Source organism: Pelophylax lessonae (genome assembly GCF_965119305.1).
Source record: "Pelophylax lessonae genome assembly, chromosome: 2".
In the NCBI taxonomy this organism is placed as follows: domain Eukaryota; kingdom Metazoa; phylum Chordata; class Amphibia; order Anura; family Ranidae; genus Pelophylax; species Pelophylax lessonae.
Window position 1 is genome coordinate 24,308,544 of NC_138769.1, and position 21,672 is coordinate 24,330,215.

A 21,672-nucleotide genomic window follows, 5' to 3' on the forward strand; every position below is an offset into this window, starting at 1 on the left:
AACACCTGTGCACCCATGTATAGGTAAACATGGCCTTACTATCTTTTGGGGTTTTGTTTTTTTATATTTCAAAACTTTTTTTTTTTTACATTTAGGCTCCATTCACACCTGGGCGTTTTTGTTTCAGGCGTTTTTTCAGGCGTTTTTATGGGCGTTTTTTGTGCAGGCGTTTTTAGATTGAATAGAGAACAATGGAAAACGCCTGTAATCTGCCCAAAAAGAAGCTCATGTACTTTTTTGAGCGTTGGGCGTTTTGCTTCAGGCGTTAAAACGCTCAGATGTGAACAGGGGCCATTTAAATGAATGGGATTTTAATTGTTGGGCGTTTTGGAAACGTTTTTTTTGAGCGTTTTTGGAGCTGAAAACGCCCAGGTGTGAATGGAGCCTTAGGATATTTTACATTTTTTTTGTTGATTTTTCTTTTATTTTCGTGGGTGGGGGGCTTTGGCGAGATATTTGAGGTTAAACTGACCCTTGACGTCTCTTTTTTTAAACAGAGAATTCGTCCTGGGGGGGGGGGGGGTGCATCGAGTAGAACAGGTGTAAAGAGGCAAATAGAGCAAGGAGGGGCATGTTTTAGGTGAATAGCTCTGATTAACCATCTGCTGATTAGTTCGGCAGAGTCTGTTTTAGGGCTCTTTCACACGGTCCGCCTCCGTAGGTGGATCCGTGCTGATCAGCAGGGGATCGTAAACACAGATCCCCGCTGAGCAGGAAGGTGACATCTCCCTCTTTGCTCTGTGTGTGGAGAGGGACATGTCAGAGCCCCATGCATCTCTATGAGGGAATCGGATGAGAGCGGACCGCCTGTCCGCTCTCATCCGATCCGATCCCCTGGACGGATGGAAAATAGGGTTTCCATCCGTCCGGATTTCACGGACAGGATCGGATCGGAGAACAGCGGGTGTCAGTGGACATGTCACCGCTGACATCCACTGCCCCATAGGGATGCATGGGGGATCCGATCAGATCCGCCTAAAAAACTGACAGGCGAATCTGATCGGATCGCTCGTGTGAAAGGACCCAAACTGTTCTGCTATAAGTTCATGGTCAGTGAAGTGCTTATAGCAGAAGGAGGAAAGTCTATATGTATAGACTTTTTTTTTTTTTTTGTAAAGGTGAACTAACCTGTTAATTCTTCAGAGTTTCTATTAAAAAAATAAACCGTTAACAAAAAAGAATATCTGTATTGTAAAATTGGTTAATGATTTCTGAGGGAACATCAGCAAATAATATTTTTAGTTTAAATACCAATACCCAGATGTCCATATTTTAATGTTTTATATTGTTTATAATATATATGATATCATATTTTGCCCATTATATGTATATACAGATATAAAAATATTAACAGACTGTCATATGCCTTCCTATAATACTGCTAATCCCTTATCATATCTAGGCCACCAGCTGGGAATTAACTTCTGTGCTGCGTTGCTATATGCGTATATGCTATCATCCTCTGTGATTGTATTAATACGTCTTTACATACATCGTCCTAATGGTTCCCAGCCAATGGTAAATGTACTGCAAGGGGGAACATTTTATGTGTCCATGGAATTATTTCTCTTTCTTCTGTATGGTTATCAAAAAGGTGTTTTATGAAATTAACTCCCATAAGAAAATGTAGATGGATTTAAAACATGAAGGGTCTCCATGAAAAGCCATCCATATGTTGGGGCGTACTGGTATATAGATGTAGAAGAGGGAGTTGAAAGAAGCGAGTACTCTCCAAACAAAAGCTCTCGGAGGACTGCATATATTGGGAGTTGAGAAATGGTACACTATATCTTTCCAGTATGTTTTTATGGACTTTGCTTTGCGCAATGGTGCGCAGTCATGTTGGAACAGGAAGGGGCCATTCCCAATCTGTTCCCACAAAGTTGGGAGCATTAACCACTTAAGCCCCGGAAGATTTTACCCCCTTCCTGACCAGGGGTTTTTTTGCGATTTTTTACTGCGTGACTTTGACGGACAATTGCGCGGTCGTGCGACGCTGTACCTAAACGAATTTCACGTCCTTTTTTTCCCACAAACAGAGCTTTCTTTTGGTGGTATTTGATCACCTGTGCGATTTTTTGATCATGCGCTATAAACAAAAAAAGAGCGTAATTTTTGCAAAAATAACAATATTTTTCACTTTTTTTTATATGAAATTTCCCCCAAAAAAAATGTAAAAATCAAAATTTTTTAACATTTTCGGCCAAATTGTTTTACGCTACATATGTTTGGTTAAAAAAAAAAAAAAAAATCGCAAAAAGCGTATTTTGATTGGTTTGCGCAAAAGTTATCGCGTTTACTAACTAAGGGAAAGATTTTTGTCATTTTTGGTGTTTTTTTTTTTAACGAGTAATGGCGGCGATTTTTTTTGCGGTACTGCGACATTGCGGCGAACAGATCGGACCCTTGACTGACATTTTTGACACTTTTGGGGGTACCAGTGACATTACTGCAGTAATCAGTGCTATATATATGCACTGTTACTGCAAAAATGACACTGGCAGGGAAGGGGTTAACTGTATTGGACAGGGAGGGGTTAAGTGTGTCCTAGGGGCGTGATTCTAGGGGGACAGGTCTCCTAGTGTAAAAACAAAGATCAACGGTTCTACATAGTAGAACCGTCTGATCTTCATTTTTACACAGGGGAGAATGACAGGCGGCTTGTTTACATAAGCCGATCGCCTTTCTCCCGCTGTACCGGCGATCGTAGTGTGACCGGCGGACATCGGGTCCGCCGGTCACACGCCCGCACTCCTCTGTGAACGAGCCAAGGCGGGCACGTGCCTCAGCGGGCGCGCACGTGCCTCAGCTGGCGCGCGCTCGCCCGCTATTGGCTCTAAAAGGAGTGACAGGCGAGCGACGTAGACCTACGTCACTCTGCCTGGCCGGGGCTGACTGCCGCAGTAAATATACTGTGAGCAGTCGGCAACCGGTTAAATTGTGAAAAATGTCTTGGTATGCTGATGCCTTAAGAGTTTCCTTCACTGGAACGAAGGACCCAAGCCCAGCTCGTAAGCTATGCAGCTTTGACTTAAATTGGATAACAACCTTGCTATACATGTAAACCATTTACATATCTCTCGAAGCCTGGCTGAAAAACTCCCAGAGATGGCCTCATAACATCCTGCTTTGTTGCTAGGACGTTGCCAAGACACTCCAAACCGATTAGCATTCCTTCACATGTACTCTTTCCACTGTTACAGTACCTCTCAGAGTTGATAGTTTAACACACGTGTGTGGGTGTTTGAGAGCTCACTCCTGTGATGGTGGGGGTGAGCAGTAACACCTTGGAGTTATCTTATCTTAGAAACAAAGCAGGACGAGAAGATGCCACATCTGGGAGTTTTTCGGCCAGACTTCTGGGGGTACGTAAATGGCCTACATCTATAGCAAGGGGATTATTCAACTTAAAGCAGCGTTCCGGCCTTGGAAACCTTTTTTTGATAAAAATACCCCCAGGACAGTCAGGGCTAGTACATTTCATAATGGATAGCCTCTGAACTGTCCCAGGTTGCACTTACCTTTTAGAAGAAATACTTACCTTGAAAATGTCTTGTCCAGCGCTGCCATCTCAGGTGTGGGCCGTCCTCTTCGGTGTCCTCTTCGGTCCCACAATGCCCTGCACCAGCCCCGCTCTTCAGTTCCGGCGCAGGCGCGTCATCCCTGCACAGCTTCTGGGCACACCCAGAAGCTGTTTAGCAGGGAATGACGCGCCTGTGCCAGAACTGACGAGCGGGGCCGGTGCAAGGCATTGATTCCTGGGAGCGATGACGTTCAGCTCCCAGGAGTCAATGCAAGCGGGAAGTGACGGCACGGGCCATGGCCGCAGAGGGAGGAAGTGGAAGAAAGGGGAGTATATTTTCTTCAATAACAAGGCAAATAAAGAAAAAAAAAAAAAAAATTGGGACTATCCATTTATTTCTCAGGTAATGGTCAGCAAGCGGATGGCCCAAAGTCGTTTTTGAGGCCGGAACTCCGCTTTAAAGTGTTATTAAACCCAGGACCCTGCATTCACTATATATGGTCTCCCACAGTACAGAAAACATGGAAATGCAATAGTTTTAGTAAATTTAAAACTGCTAAATACCTTTTCTCGTCAGCAGTATAAAACAGTCTTGTGACTTCTATCAGTGTCTAGTTAAAAGGGGTTGTAAAAGGCAGAAGGTTTTTTTTTTTTTATCCTAATTTTCTTGTCCCGATACCGATATCTGGCATTGTGTATCTGCCGAAAACCGATCCGGAACTAAACACATACACAATATGCATGCGGCTGCAGTACAGAGCAAAGCCGCTGCATCATGTGTACGGCTCCTCCATTCACAGGCGGAATGCATCTGATATCACTCCGACTGTGAGCCGGACCTATACAGGAAATAGCGGCTCCCATCCCATACTACTACTCCACCAAGTAAGGAACGGCTGAGCCGGGACTCAGCAAAACCGGATCGGCCCGTGGATCAGTTAATTTTACCGATCCCCCGATCCGGCTATTGTGGCAGTATCGGCGCCGATATCCGATCCTAATATCAGATCGGTGCATCCCTAATCCTAATGCCTTCTATGCATGAAGATAAAAAGCCTTCTGTGTGCAGCAGCCCCCCATAACACTTACCGGAGGTCCCTCTTTGTTCAGCGATGTCCATGAGTGTCTCAGCCGTCTGAAACTCTCCCTCCTGACTGGCTGAGACACAGCATCGGCGCCATTGGCTGCTGCTGCTGTCAAAGTCAGCTAGCCAATCAGGAGGTGGGGGGGCAGGGATAGGTCAGGGCTTCCTGTCTAAATGGACACAGGGAGCAGTGACTCGGCTCGGGTGCCCCCATAGCAAGCTGCTTGCTGTGGGGCCACGAGAAAGAAGAGAGACCCAAGAAGAGGAGGATCCGGGGCCACTCTGAAAAACCAACTGCATAGAGGAGAGGAGGTAAGTTTGACATGTGTTTGTTATTTTTTTTAAGAAAAAAAATGAGACTTAACAATCGCTTTAAAGCTTGTAGGAGGAATTTGTATTCTGCTCTGACTGTTCTATAAGGCTGAAGAGAAAGTGGCTGCACACCAAACGATGACTTGATAGTAGAAAAGGTTTATTGTACAAACCTGGATACAAGGTACAACAGAACGGAAGTGGAAGACGCGTTTCCCACGACCAACAGCATGCCCGTCACCCCTGACCCTCTGTCTGGACAGTTCTGATTGGCCCTGTGGTGATCACATTCACTCTCCCAAGAAAAAAAAAAAAAACCTCTCTAGTAATACTGAGCATGTGCAGCTTGCCCTCAAGGCTCTGTTCTATCAGTAGATGGATTGGGGACTGTGAAAGAAGAAGGGGAGGATCAGAGAAGACAGGATCAAACAGCATTTTTACATAAGGCAGATGATTAACCCCTTAGGTTCCACAGTGAGTATAACAAGCGTGCTTTACTGCATATACAGACTGATTTTACTGTTGTGGGTTTGGTAACACCAAGGCCCCTTTCACACCTGTGCAAACTGACAGTCGTGCAACTTGAAGCAATGCCTGTGTAATCTTGAAGTCAGTGGACCTTAAATTGCATCAAAGTCGGACCAAAGTAGTGCAGAGTCTACTTTGAAGTCGCACAGATGTGAATGGTACTCATTGGAAATCATGGGGTACAACTTGTCATGCACGTCTTTGCAGTCCTAAGTCGTAGGACGAGTCGCACAAGTATGAAAGGGGCCCAAGTCAAAACTGCACAGTTTGTTTTTATTCTACAGGCAGCCTTATCTACAGGCACCCCTTACCTGCATTAGATAGTTTTTCTGTAAAGATGAGTTATGCATTTAAATGGTGGAGTATGGCCAAAACCCTTCTGGCCCTACTTCTCCTGGTGATCACAGGAACGCACTTCATTCTGCACTTCTGTGAACATCACACAGCCGGTCCAGGCTCTGAAGAGATCCCAACTTTAAAGGAGTTGTAAAGTCAAGAAAGCTTTCCATCTTAATGCATTCTATGCACCAAGATAAAAAGCCTTCTGTGTGTAGCAGCCCCTCCAGCACCCCCTAATACTCTACCCTTGGCCCCTCTCTCTGTCTAGCGAAGTCCACGAGTCCCTCGGCTGTCCTAGGACTCTCTCCCGATTGGCTGAGTTACAGCTGCGGCGCAATTAGCTCCCGCGGCTGTCAATTAGCCCCCGTTCACACTGGGGCGACCTGTCAGGCGACCTGGTTGCCTGACAGGTCGCCATAGGTCGCCTTCCATAGAGGAGCTGCGGACCCGTTCTAATAGGAGCGACACCAGTCGCTCTGACTTAGAAAAAAGGTCCGGAGCTTCTTTGGGGCGACCCGGAGCGACCTGCATAGACTTCAATGTTATGAAGTCTGTGCCGGCCGCTCCGAGGTCACCCGGCAAAGTAGCGTCGCCCCAGTGTGAATGGGGGCTTAAAGTCAGTGTATATAAAGATTGCTGCGCTAAGTGTCAATGGATTAAAATACATAAAATGGTAATATAAAAGATAATAAAAAATAGCAGCCACACAAAAAGATTCAGAAAAAAAACAATAAAACATTAATATAGTAGAGGTGTAGCGCTAATCACGCAGACAGTCCAACGTATACATAAAACGAGATATCCCAGATATTGGTCAAATAAAAGTCCATAGAGAATCTTAGATATCCCAAACAGTGAATCCACACTGGCAATCCTGGAAAATACAGAGTGCTATAGGACCACCACCAGAGGAAAGGTAACTCCAATGCCCTTACCGGACTGTTAGACCAACAGCAGAAGATATACATCTGATAGTCCGCAATCTCAAGTACAACGTCCTCGATAGTAGTGTCCCCTCAAATCTCCCACTCTGCATATGCACTCTCATAAAAAACAAGGAGGGCAAAAAAAGGCCTCTCATAGTGTAGAATACCCAACAAATGTTTATTAAAACAGAGAGCAACTTACAATATTGCAGAGTGGCAGCAGCATGTCTGTATGTATCGTCCCGGCGTAGAATCCTGTTTCCCATGGGGAGCCGCTTTCCATGGGGCACAACGTGCAGGCGTGCTTATTGACACGCCTCCTGTGTCACTGGATTTGATTGACAGCAGCAGAGCCAATGGCCCCTGCTATCAATTTATCCAATGAGGACCCGAGACAGCGGCTGGAGCCGATGGGCTCGTGCTTTTCTCTGCAAAGATTGGGTTCAGGTAAGAAAAGAGGGGGGGGGGCCAAGCCCAACCCCTGAAAATCAACCCCATACCATAATCCCCCCTCCACCAAATTTTGGATTATTTCATGCTCCCAACTTTGTGGGAAGAGTTTGGGGATGGCCCCTTCCTGTTCCAACATGACTGCGCACCAGTGCACAAAGCAAGGTCCATAAAGACATGAATGAGTGAGTTTGGAGTGGAGGAGCTTGACTGGCCTGCACAGGGTCCTGAACTAAACCCGATAGAACACTTTTGGGATGAATTAGAGCAGAGACTGCGTGCCAGGCCTTCTCGTTCACATCAGTGCCTGACCTCACAAATGCGCTTCTGGAAGAATGGTCAAACATTCTCATAGACACTCCTAAACCTTGTGGACAGCCTTCCCAGAGTTGAAGCTGTTATAGCTGCAAAGGGTGGGCCAACTCAATATTGAACCCTACGGACTAAGACTGGGATGCCATTAACCACTTCTGGTGGTTCTGGATTTGCCCCCTTAATGACCAAGCCATTTTTTGCGATTCGGCACTGCGTTACTTTAACGGACAATTGTACAGTTGCGCGGCGCTGTATCCAAATAAAATTGATGTCCTTCCCCCCCCCCCCCCCACAAATAGAGCTTTCTTTTGGTGGTATTTGATCACCTTTGTGATTATTTTTTGTGCTATAAACAAAACAAAAGAGCGACAATTCTGGAAAAGAAAAAAAAATATGTTACACATTTTGCTTTATAACATTCCCAAGAAAAAAAAAAAAAATCTAATTTTCTTTACACATTTTAGGTAAAAAAAAAAAAAAAAAAAAAAAAAAAAAATCGCAATATGCGTATTTTGATTGGTTTGCACAAAAGTTATTGCGTCTACTAACTACGGGATAGATTTGTAATTTTTTTTTTACTAGTAATGGCGGCGATCTGCGATTTTTAGCGGGACTGCGACATGACGGCGGACCGATCAGACCCCTAATGGACATTTTTGGGGGGACCAGTGACATTACTACAGTAATCAGTGCTAAAAATATGCACTGTTACTGTAATAATGACACTGGCAGGGAAGGGGGTTAACACAGCGGGTAATCAAGGGGTTTAATGTCAGCCTAGGGGAGTGTTTCCTAACTGTATGGGGGATGAGCTTTTGAAATGATCACGGAGACCTGTGATCCCATATATAGAAGGATCACAGGCGCTCTGTGATCAATCCAGAGAGAAGAAGAATAGTCAGCTCTGTTTACAATAGCTATATGCACATACGAGTAGTGCTAGATGCACATTCTAGCGCTACTCGTATGTGCATATCATTTTTCAAACTGTCCAGTGTTTGAGTCAGCTGCTGGTGTCCCACAGGGGCGCGGGGTTTGTTCTCTTGTGTATGTTTTACATTAGCTGACCGTCGTCCTCTCTCATTGGGGAGCGATTGCGGGTGGTTGGTGGCAATCGGAGCCGCCGACCCGTGCATTGGAGTCCCCGCTGTGCGCTCGCCCCCTAGCTGCAGGCGTGCTGACAAATGTAGGGCTACGTTGGTTCACGCAGGAGGGCCAGCGCGGCGGTCGGTCTTTAGGAGGTTAAAGCGGAGTTCCGGGCACAAAATCGATCTTTTTTTTTTGTGCCCGTCCGCTTGTTCTCCTTCACCTGAAACAGAATTGGATAGTTAAGTTTTTTTTTTTTTTTGTACTCACCTTGTAATTGTAGATCGAATATACACACCTATTCTTCACTTCCTCCCTCTGCGCCGCGGCTCCGCCGTCACTTCCTGGCTTGCAATGATTCCTGGAAGCTGAACGTCATCGCTCCCAGGAATCAATGCGACGGCACCGGCCCCGCTCGTCACTTCCGGGGAGACGCCGCATTCCCTGCTAAACAGCTTCTGGGCATGCCCAGAAGCTGTGGAGGAATGCGGCGCCGCACCGGAAGTGACGAGAGGGGCCGGTGCAGGCGCATTCTGGGAGAAGAAGACGCGGAAGAAGACGCAGAAGAGGATCGCGCCGGCTTCAGCTGCCCACAAGAGAGATGGCAACGCTGTGGAAGAAATTTTATAAGTGAGTATTTCTTCTTGCAGGTAAGTGCGAACCGGGACAGATCAGAGGCTAGCCATTGTGGAATCTACTAGCCCTGACTGTCCCGGGGGTATGTTCACTGAAAATTTTTTTCTGTGCCCGGAACTCCGCTTTAAAGTTATGTGCGTGTAAACGCAGGTGTCCCAATAGTGTATTTCAATAATAAGCAACGTTTAAAAGGTGCAGCGACTGACAGGTCAGTAAAAGCCTCCAGCTGCTGAAAGATGAGGGGGGGGGGGGGGGGTAATAATTATAATTTGAAATAAATATGATTTGCATGCTAGACACAGGTGACGGTATCATAGTTTAACATGTAATTGAAGCTCTCTCTACAACTGAAAGGATAATAAAAAAAATAAAATGTGATACATGCTGCAGAGACAGGTCCTAATAATGGCACACATATAGCTCATGTTTAGGATAAGATCATCATTAGGAGTGGGAGATATACGTTGCGTACGACAATTCCACAACGGTAACCTGTCTGTGCAGGCATAATGGAGATAATAATAAAGTGTGATGTAGACTTTCCACACACCGGCAGGTGGTTGTAACCGTAACAGGATAACGCTCGCCACATGTTACAATCTGCTAGAGAAATAGCTACTAAGTTTAGACTGAATGCTACAAAATGATCTTTCGTGCAAAATGTAAGAAATCTGAATTGAAGGCAGCAATGTGTGTGGGCAGTTTTACAACTTGACACGGTCACGGCTTCACCCAACCTCGTTCTATTTTTAGGATGACGCTGGATCTTATAAATGAGCCCACACGCCATCAAACCCAACTCCAGAAAATGTGAAAGTTCTCTCATGCAGTGAGGGCTGTGCCCACGATGCAAAGGTTAACTGCTTCTATAATTTAGGGCACAGGTGTCAAACACAAGGCCCGTGGGCAAAATCGGCCCTCCACACCATTTCATGTGGCCCTTCTACCTCTCCTGCAGCTGCGGCATTCTTGTCTTAGTCTCAGCAGTTAACAGCATAGAAGAGGACAGAACTTACCCACCAGATGCTCCTTTGTTCTGTGCAGCCATAAAAAAGGGTCCTCTCTGCCCCCATCTCAGCAGTTGGTAGCAGAAAGGACAGAACTTCTCCTACAGACCCTCTGCCTCTCTGGGCAGCCACAGAACCCCCTTGTATCCACCTCCCCTGGTCTTAGCATTCAGCAGGCTCAGGCAGATGACTCCCACCCTCCTCTGGTCCTCCTCCAGAGCCAAGCTTTTTGCTTCCCAGCTCCTTCCAGGCAGCAGGTAAACTGGGGGTTGCACTGTGATGTAAGGGAGGTTGGGGGGACTCTTGACTTCTGATAGTGGGTGGGCTCTTGACATCTGACTAAAGGGGGGGGGGTGCTCTGGACATCTTGTCTTTCAGATACAACCAGCCCTTTGAGGGCAACCATAATGCTGATGTGGCCCGCAATGAAATTGAGCTTGACACCCTACAGCTTTACTTACCTGATCCTCCACTCCCCCAGTAGATGGCACTCCCTAGCTGTCCTTCCGCATCCTCACAAACAATGCATTGGTCGTGATGATGTCAGAACTTTTGGACCATGGCGGGGGGGGTTAGTGGTGACAGGTGGTGCGGGACCGGTCTGTCAATGAGGAGGACCGGGTAAGTAAACCTTCTTTTCTATGCCCCCTAGACCTAAGTGCTGGTGCGGGAACCCTGCGAATCCACTGGGGGTTCCCGCATCGCAATTCAAATCGCAGGCAGTTCACACTGCCATATGTGAATTGCTGGGGGTGTCAATACAAAGTTAACGACACCCCCAGATCAGTTCGGACATGAATCAGATCGCATAGGTGTGAACCCAATATGCGATCCGATTGTGCGTGTTGTGTCAAAATCCGGTGCGCATTCAGCCATACAATCTGTATGGCTGAATTCGCATCGCATTTGACTTTCCGAGCAGTGCGCTCCGAATCATATGCAATGTCTGTCATCGCACTGATGTGAACCGGGGTTAAACGAGCATTTGAAGTGATTGTAAACATCAGACTCCTCTATTGGCAGTCGGATGTAAAACGGACCACCCATCTGGGCAGGACTTTGGCGGGGGGGGGGGGGGAGGGGTAGGTAAAAGGTGGTGCGGGACCGGTCTATCAATGAGGAGGATCAGGTAAGTAAACCTTCTTTTCTATGCCCCCTAGACCCAATTGAGCAGGTAAAGTGGTTGTAATCCTCAGGCTCGAATGTAAACGGACGGCCCATCTGATTACACCCTCCGATCTGATCTGTAAGACATATGGGAAACGGAACCCCATCCGTCTGTTTTTAGCAGAACTGTTGGACCATGGCGGGGAGGGGACAGGTGGTGCAGGACCGGTCTATCAATGAGGAGGATCAGGTAAGAAAAACCTTCTTTTCTCTGCCCCTAGACCTAATTGAGCAGGTAAAGTGGTTGTAATCCTCAGACTCCTCGTCTATTGGCAGTCGAATGTAAACGGATGGCCCATCTGTTTACACCCGTCTGCCCTCTAATCTGATCGACAAATGAGGAGCGGAACCCCATCCGTCTGTATTTAGCAGAAAGGATCAGATTGGACACACAACATAAAAGGGTATACAAAGTATGGTTAACAACACACACACACATCGTAGGTTGAACTGGATGGACTGATGTCTTCAACAGTTTCAACCTCACAAACTATGTAACTATGGATGTAAACAGGTGTCAACGGACACGGACCAGCCATGCATCTGGTTCAGCAGAGATCAGTGGACAGATCCCCCGCTGAGCAGGCAGACTCCAACCCCATGTAGAAGGGGCTTTCGCTGTTCATGCAATACATTAGTACTGTGACTGGAACTATTGACACACCTAATTCGCTTTTCCTTTCTGTAAATAAATCTCTATTCTTCGGTTATTAATTTTTTTTTCCAATAAAAAGATGATACAAAAAAATAAATAGTGTTTTTGGTTTGTGGTGCTCAGATGCAGTGTAGTTCCACTTTAGGCCCCGGACTGGCACACCGCAACCACCTACATTGCACATGGTTGCAGAGCGTCCCTATTCACTTGAATGGTCACGTTCGGCTGGGCACTACAACCGCCAAAAGCAACAGGAGGTATAATTCCTGCTGCAGGACGTGTACACCCCTGCCCGCTGCAGCTAAAGGGGGTAGGGGAGCCGCTAGTGTGAGCCAGCACTGAGAGTAAAGAACATTTTTAGGGGTCACTGCAACAGGAGGAGAGGAAAGGAGAGGCGAGGAAAGGAGAGGAGAGAAAAGCCCCCCCATTCAAAATCTGTATGTGAATTGGTCCTGGTGGAAGAGCACAGGTTTTATTTTCTCTAAAATTTCTGCCTGTACTGAATATTGTAGTGATATTCATGAGAATTTATCCAGCGTGAACAAATCTGAACAGTTTTATCTCTATGGATGCAGTGCGGTATTCTGACATACTGTTCATCACTATTCATTTTGACATAAAATTTCGATTTCAGTTTTAGTCATAGTCTTTTGACTAAAATGGAATTTTTGTTTTAGTTGTATTTTAGTCATCTGAATTGTGTTAGTTGTATTTTAGTCATTTGAATTGTTTTAAACGTTTTAGGCGACTAAAATCGAATGTGTTTAGTTAAATTGTAATGCACTATTTAATCATTTCTCTAGAACTTCCAAACTCATTATATACTCCTGGAGTAAAAAAGAAAAAAAAAAAAAATCTATTACCATGTTATTATTTATGGTATTAAGGTTTGAAAAAAACTACACAGACACAGATTTAGCCTTTAAATAACGCCTTTATAAGTAAAATCGTCCCTCCCTCACATTTTCATTCGGTTTTCGTTTGTTGACGAAAATTGGAATTAGCTTTTGTTAACTGCCAAAAATTCTGAGTAATTTTTGTTTCGCCTTCGTCACTGCAAAAAATGCAGAAGACCATTTTGATGAAAATATTAGGGATGCACCGATATATCAGCTGCCGAAAATTAATGAACGAAAATAGGGTTTTGCCGAAAGAAAAAAAAAGGGGACAATATGTTTGGGCCAAAAATAGGGTTACCGATGCCGATAATGGCTGAAAAGAAATTCATATTCATTTAAAATTGAGGATATTAATTAAAAAGTAGATTATATATACACACACAATATATATATATATATATATATATATATATATATATATATATACACATATATATATATATATATATACATATACATACATATACATACACAGTGCCTTGTATTCAGCCCCCCTTGAACTTTGACCTTTTACCACATTTCAGGCTTCAAACATAAAGATATAAAACTGTAATTTTTTGTGAAGAATCAACAACAAGTGGGACACAATCATGAAGTGTAACGAAATTTATTGGATATTTCAAACATTTTTAACAAATAAAAAACTGAAAAATTGGGCGTGCAAAATTATTCAGCCCCCTTAAGTTAATACTTCGTAGCGCCACCTTTTGCTGCGATTACAGCTGTAAGTCGCTTGGGGTATGTCTCTATCAGTTTTGCACATCGAGAGACTGAAATTTTTGCCCATTCCTCCTTGCAAAACAGCTCGAGCTCAGTGAGGTTGGATGGAGAGCGTTTGTGAACAGCAGTTTTTAGTTCTTTCCACAGATTCTCGATTGGATTCAGGTCTGGACTTTGACTTGGCCATTCTAACACCTGGATATGTTTGTGAACCATTCCATTGTAGATTTTGCTTTATGTTTTGGATCATTGTCTTGTTGGAAGACAAATCTCCGTCCCAGTCTCAGGTCTTTTGCAGACTCCATCAGGTTTTCTTCCAGAATGGTCCTGTATTTGGCTCCATCCATCTTCCCATCAATTTTAACCATCTTCCCTGTCCCTGCTGAAGAAAAGCAGCCCAAACCATGATGCTGCCACCACCATGTTTGACAGCGGGGATGGTGTGTTCAGGGTGATGAGCTGTGTTGCTTTTTACACCAAACATAACGTTTTGCATTGTTACCAAAAAGTTCGATTTTGGTTTCATCTGACCAGAGCACCTTCTTCCACATGTTTGGTGTCTCCCAGGTGGCTTGTGGCAAACTTTAAACGACACTTTTTATGGATATCTTTAAGAAATGGCTTTCTTCTTGCCACTCTTCCATAAAGGCCAGATTTGTGCAGTATACGACTGATTGTTGTCCTATGGACAGAGTCTCCCACCTCAGCTGTAGATCTCTGCAGTTCATCCAGAGTGATCATGGGCCTCTTGTCTGCATCTCTGATCAGTCTTCTCCTTGTATGAGCTGAAAGTTTAGAGGGACGGCCAGGTCTTCGTAGATTTGCAGTGGTCTGATACTCCTTCCATTTCAATATTATCGCTTGCACAGTGCTCCTTGGGATGTTTAAAGCTTGGGAAATCTTTTTGTATCCAAATCCGGCTTTAAACTTCTCCACAACAGTATCTCGGACCTGCCTGGTGTGTTCCTTGTTCTTCATGATGCTCTCTGCGCTTTAAACTGACCTCTGAGACTATCACAGTGCAGGTGCATTTATATGGAGACTTGATTACACACAGGTGGATTCTATTTATCATCATTAGTCATTTAGGTCAACATTGGATCATTCAGAGATCCTCACTGAACTTCTGGAGAGAGTTTGCTGCACTGAAAGTAAAGGGGCTGAATAATTTTGCACGCCCAATTTTTCAGTTTTTTATTTGTTAACAAAGTTTGAAATATCCAATAAATTTTGTTCCACTTCATGATTGTGTCCCACTTGTTGTTGATCCTTCACAAAAAATTACAGTTTTATATCTTTATGTTTGAAGCCTGAAATGTGGCAAAAGGTCGCAAAGTTCAAGGGGGCCGAATACTTTCGCAAGGCACTGTATAATATATATTATATATATATATATATATATATATATATATATACACACACACACACACATACATACATACACACACACACACACACACATTTATATATACACACACACACACATTATAATTTTGTATTATATTTAAACTTTTTAATTAATATCATCAATTTAAATTAATATGAATTAATTTTGGGCCATTTTGGCACTGATGACCTTATTTTCACCTGATAAAAATTCAAGGACGCACTTTGCTGAAACTGAAATGGCCAGTTTTTAAAAATATATATTTTTTTATGTATAGTTGTATAATATTTTTTAAAACTGTCCATTTCAGTTTCAGCAAAGTGCGTCCTTGAATTTTTATCAGGTGAAAATAGTGTTACCGGTTTCGACAATGGCCCAAACTAAATTCTGATTCATTTAAATTGATGATATTAAATAAAATGTCAGATACAATATAAATATATATATTATAGAAGCAATATATATTTTTTAAAAACTAAAAATAGGGTTATCGTTGCCGATAACGGTCAAAAATAGGGTTAGCGGGGTGAAAAGAAATTCATATTTATTTAAATTGATGAAATTAATTAAAAAGTCAAATATATTATATAACTGAAACTGTCCATTTTACCGGTGCTGATAATGGCCTAAAATAGAGTTATCGGTGTCAATAATTGCCAAAATAGGATTATTGGTGCCGATAATGGCAGAAAAGAAATTCATTTAAATTGATGATATTAAAAAGTCGAATACAATACAATTATATATATATATATATATAAAAAAATATGATTTTTTAAAAACTTTCCATTTAGGTTTTTGGCAAAGTGCGTCCTTGTATTTTTATCAGGTGAAAATGGTGTTACCGGTGCCAATAATGGCCGAATATAAATTCATATTGATTTAAATTGATGACAGTTATTAAAAAGTTGATTATACATTTAAAAAAAAAAAAAATATATATATATATATATATATATTTATATTTTTAAAAACTGTTCATTTCGGTTATATATATTTATATTTTTAAAAACTGTTCATTTCGGTTATATATATATTTATATTTTTAAAAACTGTTCATTTCGGTTTTCGACAAAGTGCATCCTGAATTTCTATTGGCTGAAAATGGGGTTATCGGTGCCGATAACGGGTGAAAAAAAGAAAAAAAAAAAAAAATCATATTAATTTAAATTTCTATTAAATTAAAAAGTATATATAATATATATTTATTTATTTTTTTTAAACTGTCTATTTCGGTTTCAGTTTTCGGCAAAGTGCATCCTAAATCTTTGGTTTCAGTACCGGAATTTTCATTTCAGTACACCACTAGAAAATATTTTCGTCCACAAAATTACCACTCCTGTACATTGGTAGTCATCCCCATGCTGTGGATGAAATGTAAAAGCCACACACACACACATTACTAATGGCAATAACAGCAACCCAGGATGAATACAGTGTAAGTCACAAATGTAATTATTATCTGTCACAGCAATAATACTAGTGCTGTACAGTACATGCAGTGTAACAGTCCCTCACACAATCATTAGTAGCTGCAGTAATAACAATCTCTGTGCTATGTGTGCAGAGTAATAGAACCACATACCTTTATTAGTAATAATAATAATAATAAAAAAACTGTGACAGACCCACATATGCTTATTTTGTTTGGGGTTCCATTCATGATAATCCTGCTGCCATAAAGTGGTATAAAGATTTCCACATATTCCCAGCAGTAATAATAATTCCACAACCACAGATGTGATAAAATAGTCCCAGGTATAATTACTATTTATAGGGATAATCGCAGTGTAATAAACCAAAAATATATGTATTAATGGCTGCAGTAACAAATTGAATTCCATTGTTGTGGGTGCAGTGTACCAGGGCCAGGTATAATTAAATAATTATAATATTTAAAACATTATACAGATAGTATTTTTTATTATGATTAGTAGTAACAATCCCAGGAGAGGACAGCAGTGTTATAGACCTTGGTGAATGTAGTAATACTAGTAGTAGTAACGGTACTATTACCAGTGTATGAGCTCAGAGCAATGGACCAATATATAACTATGGATGTAGTATAACAGACAAACACATGATTATTATTAGTGAAGTATTCTCAGTGCCATGGGTGGACTGTAATAGACTCAAATACAAGGATATTATCATATGTAATATATGGTACCCCCATGAGTGAAGTGTAGTGCCTCCTGACATGATGAGGATTATTATTACCAGTAGTAGTATGTTGTATATAGTACTCCCATGTTAGAGGTTCCTAAGATGATGATTATTATTACCAGTATGTTGTATATAGTACTCCCATGTGAGGGGCTCCTGACACGGTTAATCAGCGGGGAGTGTGATTACGTGGGGTTGGGGGGTTCAGTGGGTGGTGCAATTATGTGTGAGGGGACACTCAGCGAGCGGGGTGCCATTATTTGAGGGGGGACTTCAATGAGGGGGGTGCCATTATGTGAGGGAGGATACTACCATTGTGTGAGGGGGATATTTAGTGAGGGGGTGCCATTATGTATGGGGGACACTCAGTGAGAGGGGGGGCTGCCATAATGTGAGGCAGTGAGGGGACACTCAGTGAGGGGGTGCCATTATGTGAGGGGGACACTCAGTGAGGAGGGGTGCCATTATGTGAGGGGGGACACTCAGTAAGGGGGGAGTGCCATTATGTGAGGGGGGGGGAGACACTCAGTAAGGGGGGGGTGCCATTATGTGAGTGGGGACACTCTGAGGGGGAAGTGCCATTATGTGAGGGGGGGGTGCCATTATGTGAGGGGGACACTCAGTGAGGGGGGATGCCATTATTTGAGGGGGACACTCAGTGAGGGGTAACATTATGTGAGGGGTACATACAGTGGGGGGGGGGGGCATTATGTGTGGAGGACACACTGTGAGGGGTGCCATTATGTGAGGGGGGGGGGGGCAAACAGTGAGGGTGCCAATATATATACACTCGGTGGGGGGGGTGATTATACGAGGAGACACTCGGTGGTGGGGGGGGAGAATATACCAGAGGGACACTTGGTGGGGGGGGTGATTATACGAGATGACATTCAGTGATAGCAGGGTGATTTTACGAGGAGACACTCGGTGGTGGAGGGGGGGGTGATTATACGAGGAGACACTCGGTGGTGGGGGGAGATGATATGAGGGGACACTCGGTGGTGGGGGGAGATGATATGAGGGGACACTCGGTGGTGGGGGGAGATGATATGAGGGGACACTCGGTGGTGGGGGGAGATGATATGAGGGGACACTCGGTGGTGGGGTGGGTAATTGTATGAGGGGAGCACTCGGTGGTGGGGGGGGGTGATTATACGAGGAGACACTCGGTGAAGATCAAACGATGGGACACTCGGTGGTTGGGGGAGATGATATGAGGGGACACTCGGTGGTTGGGGGAGATGATATGAGGGGACACTCGGTGGTTGGGGGAGATGATATGAGGGGACACTCGGTGGTGGGGGGGGAGATGATATGAGGGGACACTCGGTGGTGGGGGGAGATGATATGAGGGGACACTCGTGGTGGGGTGGGTAATTGTATGAGGGGAGCACTCGGTGGTGGGGGGGGGGTGATTATACGAGGAGACACTCGGTGAAGATCAAACGATGGGACACTCGGTGGTTGGGGGAGATGATATGAGGGGACACTCGGTGGTGGGGGGAGATGATATGAGGGGACACTCGGTGGTGGGGGGAGATGATATGAGGAGACACTCGGTGGTTGGGGGAGATGATATGAGGGGACACTCGGTGGTTGGGGGGGATGATATGAGGGGACACTCGGTGGTGGGGGGAGATGATATGAGGAGACACTCGGTGGTGGGGTGGGTAATTGTATGAGGGGGGCACTCGGTGGTGGGGGGGGTGATTATACGAGGAGACACTCGGTGGCGGGGGGACTCTCTCAGGGGACGCTCTCTCTCTCTCGGTGAAGGTACTCTCTTGGTATTCGCTCAGTCAGTGAGGGGACTCTCTCTCTCTGTGGTGTCAGTCAGTGAGGGGACTCTCTCTCTCTGTGGTGTCAGTCAGTTAAGGGACTCTCTCAGTGGACGCTCTCTCTCGGTGAGGGTACTCTCGGTGGTATTCTCTCAGTCAGTCAGTGAGGGGACTCTCTCTCTGTGGTGTCAGTCAGTGAGGGGACTCTCTCTCTGTGGTGTCAGTCAGTGAGGGGACTCTCTCTCTCGGTGAGGGTACTCTCGTTGGTATTCTCTCTCTCTGTGGTGTCAGTCAGTGAGGGGACTCTCTCAGGGGACAATCTCTCTCGGTGAGGGTACTCTCGTTGGTATTCTCTCTGTGGTGTCAGTCAGTGAGAGGACTCTCTCAGGGGACGATCTCTCTCGGTGAGGGTACTCTCGTTGGTATTCTCTCAGTCAGTGAGAGGACGCGCTCTCTCTCTCTCTCTGTGGTGTCAGTCAGTGAGGGGACTCTCTCAGGGGGCGCTCTCTCTCGGTGAGGGTACACTTGGTGGTATTCTCTCAGTCAGTGAAGGGACTCTCTCAGGGGACGCTCTCTCTCTGTGAGGGTACTCTCGGTGGTATTCTCTCTCTCTCTGTGGTGTCAGTCAGTGAGGGGACTCTCTCAGGGGACAATCTCTCTCGGTGAGGGTACTCTCGGTGGTATTCTCTCAGTCAGTCAGTGAGGGGACTCTCTCTCTCTGGTGTCAGTCAGTGAAGGGACTCTCTCAGGGGACGCTCTCTCTCTCGGTGAGGGTACTCTCGGTGGTATTCTCTCAGTCAGTCAGTGAGGGGACTCTCTCTCTCTGGTGTCAGTCAGTGAAGGGACTCTCTCAGGGGACGCTCTCTCTCTCGGTGAGGGTACTCTCGGTGGTATTCTCTCAGTCAGTCAGTGAGTGAGGGGAGTCATGCGGGGACACGGGGGAGGAGATAGGAGAGGGGGGAGGACACGTAGAAGAAGGAGGAGGTCTCAGTCATCTCCCCCTGACTCTTCTCCCTCACACACCGCCCCGCCCTCTTTCCGCTTTCCCGGCTCCGTCCTCGGGAATTACCTTCTCTCCGCTCTGGCTCCGTCCTCCTCCTCCGTCCCGCTCACTAAATCCTCCATACCTCTGCCCGCTGTCACCTCAGAGCACCCCTGACCGCCCCGCCCATCTCCAGCCCGCCGCCGCACCCCATTGGTCGCTGCCCCGCTAACCCGCCGCGCTATTGGTCGCCGGACTTGACAATCAGGGAGTGGCCGCCAGCGACACGCGCGTCCCGGACACGCCCAAAAACAAATCGAGCTCACCCCGGTTGGCCCACCCCACTTCTCTTCTGATTGGCTAAGATCTCGTGTGCTCCGGTATAGCGAGGTTGCCATTGGTGAACTACACGCCGTTTGGTGTAGAATGGGGCGGGAGCTAGAAAGGAGAACTCGGTGATTGGGTCAGTCTTTGCAGTGACACACTTTTCTTTTTTTTTTAATGTGACAGCGTACACCCGCTCGTGGTACGTTGACAGCACCGTCACGTGCCCTTCCCCGTGCCTCCCTAAGAACGTCAGCGGCCGGCTTTGAGGACATACGGGCGCCGCTCCGCCATCGTGGACGCTGATTGGCTTTATAAGACGTCACTCGCGCTATAATCCCGCCCTCCCCTAGCAAGTTAGTGTGTCCCAGACTCTCCTACGTTTTTTTTTTTTTTTCTTCTATGATGCTCTACGCATTTCTAATTTACAGGCGACTTATTTATTTATTTCCGGCCGGTAAACTTAAATGACCCCTGGACTGTGACTGACAGCCAGTGGGAGCCAATGGGGAGGCAGAAGATGAGTGACGTTGGAACCGGACCGTCCAATGTGTGAAGGCGGCTGGGAGAAGTCTCCGGGATGGGGAGGGCAGTCAGCCTGGCAGGTGGATGAGGTCAGGGGAGCCGCCGTGTGCGGAGATCAGAGAGCGCCAGGCTCCCCCTGCCGGCCAGGGAGCGCACTGCACCCTGATTGGAAGTCATGAGCGTTCGTTTCCTATTGGAAGCAGCCAATCAGACTACAGGGAGCGTTCGTTTTTTTTACGGTATTTTTCACCAATGCATACTGAATAAAAACTCTGTTACTTTTATAAAACAAATATTTAAACTGAATATATAATATTTTCAATAATATTGCAGTTCAGCCTTTTCAAACTAAACCATTTTTTTATTTGTTTAATATTTCTTAGTATAAATAGATACACTTTTTTTTTTTTTTGGTGTGCAATATTTTTATACAGTAAACAATATGCATTTCAAATAATTTTTACAATAATATAAAAATTCATTTTTTTTTTTTTATAAATTTATTAATATGAACTTTACTTTTTTGTATACAGTATATTTTTGCACATTTAAAAAAAAATAAAAGTGTATGTCTGTGTGTGTATATGTATGTGTGTGTATATATATATATATATATATATATATATATATATATATATATATATATATTATTTTTCAGCTAATTTTCATTATATAGTACTTTACACAGTAAAAAAATAGAATAATATATTGTTTATATTGAGTGTTTTTCACAGAAAAAAATATATACATTTTTAATTATATATATATATATATATATATATATATATATATATATATATATATATATATATGTATAAAATAGTATTTTTAAACAGTAAAAATAATATAATAATATATTTATA

The 21,672-nt window shown here is 44.4% G+C and overlaps 1 protein-coding gene across 1 annotated transcript in view; it reads right to left on the reverse strand.

The window, feature by feature from the left end:
- ZBTB20 (zinc finger and BTB domain containing 20) overlaps positions 1 to 20,138 on the reverse strand; it is a 1,486,592-nt gene extending 1,466,454 nt beyond the window's left edge. Inside the window, exon 1 of the mRNA XM_082245473.1 lies at positions 20,048 to 20,138. The gene's annotated coding sequence lies outside the window, so the exon portion shown is untranslated. The remainder of the gene's footprint in view (positions 1 to 20,047) is intronic.
- Between the last annotated feature and the right edge of the window lie 1,534 nt (positions 20,139 to 21,672).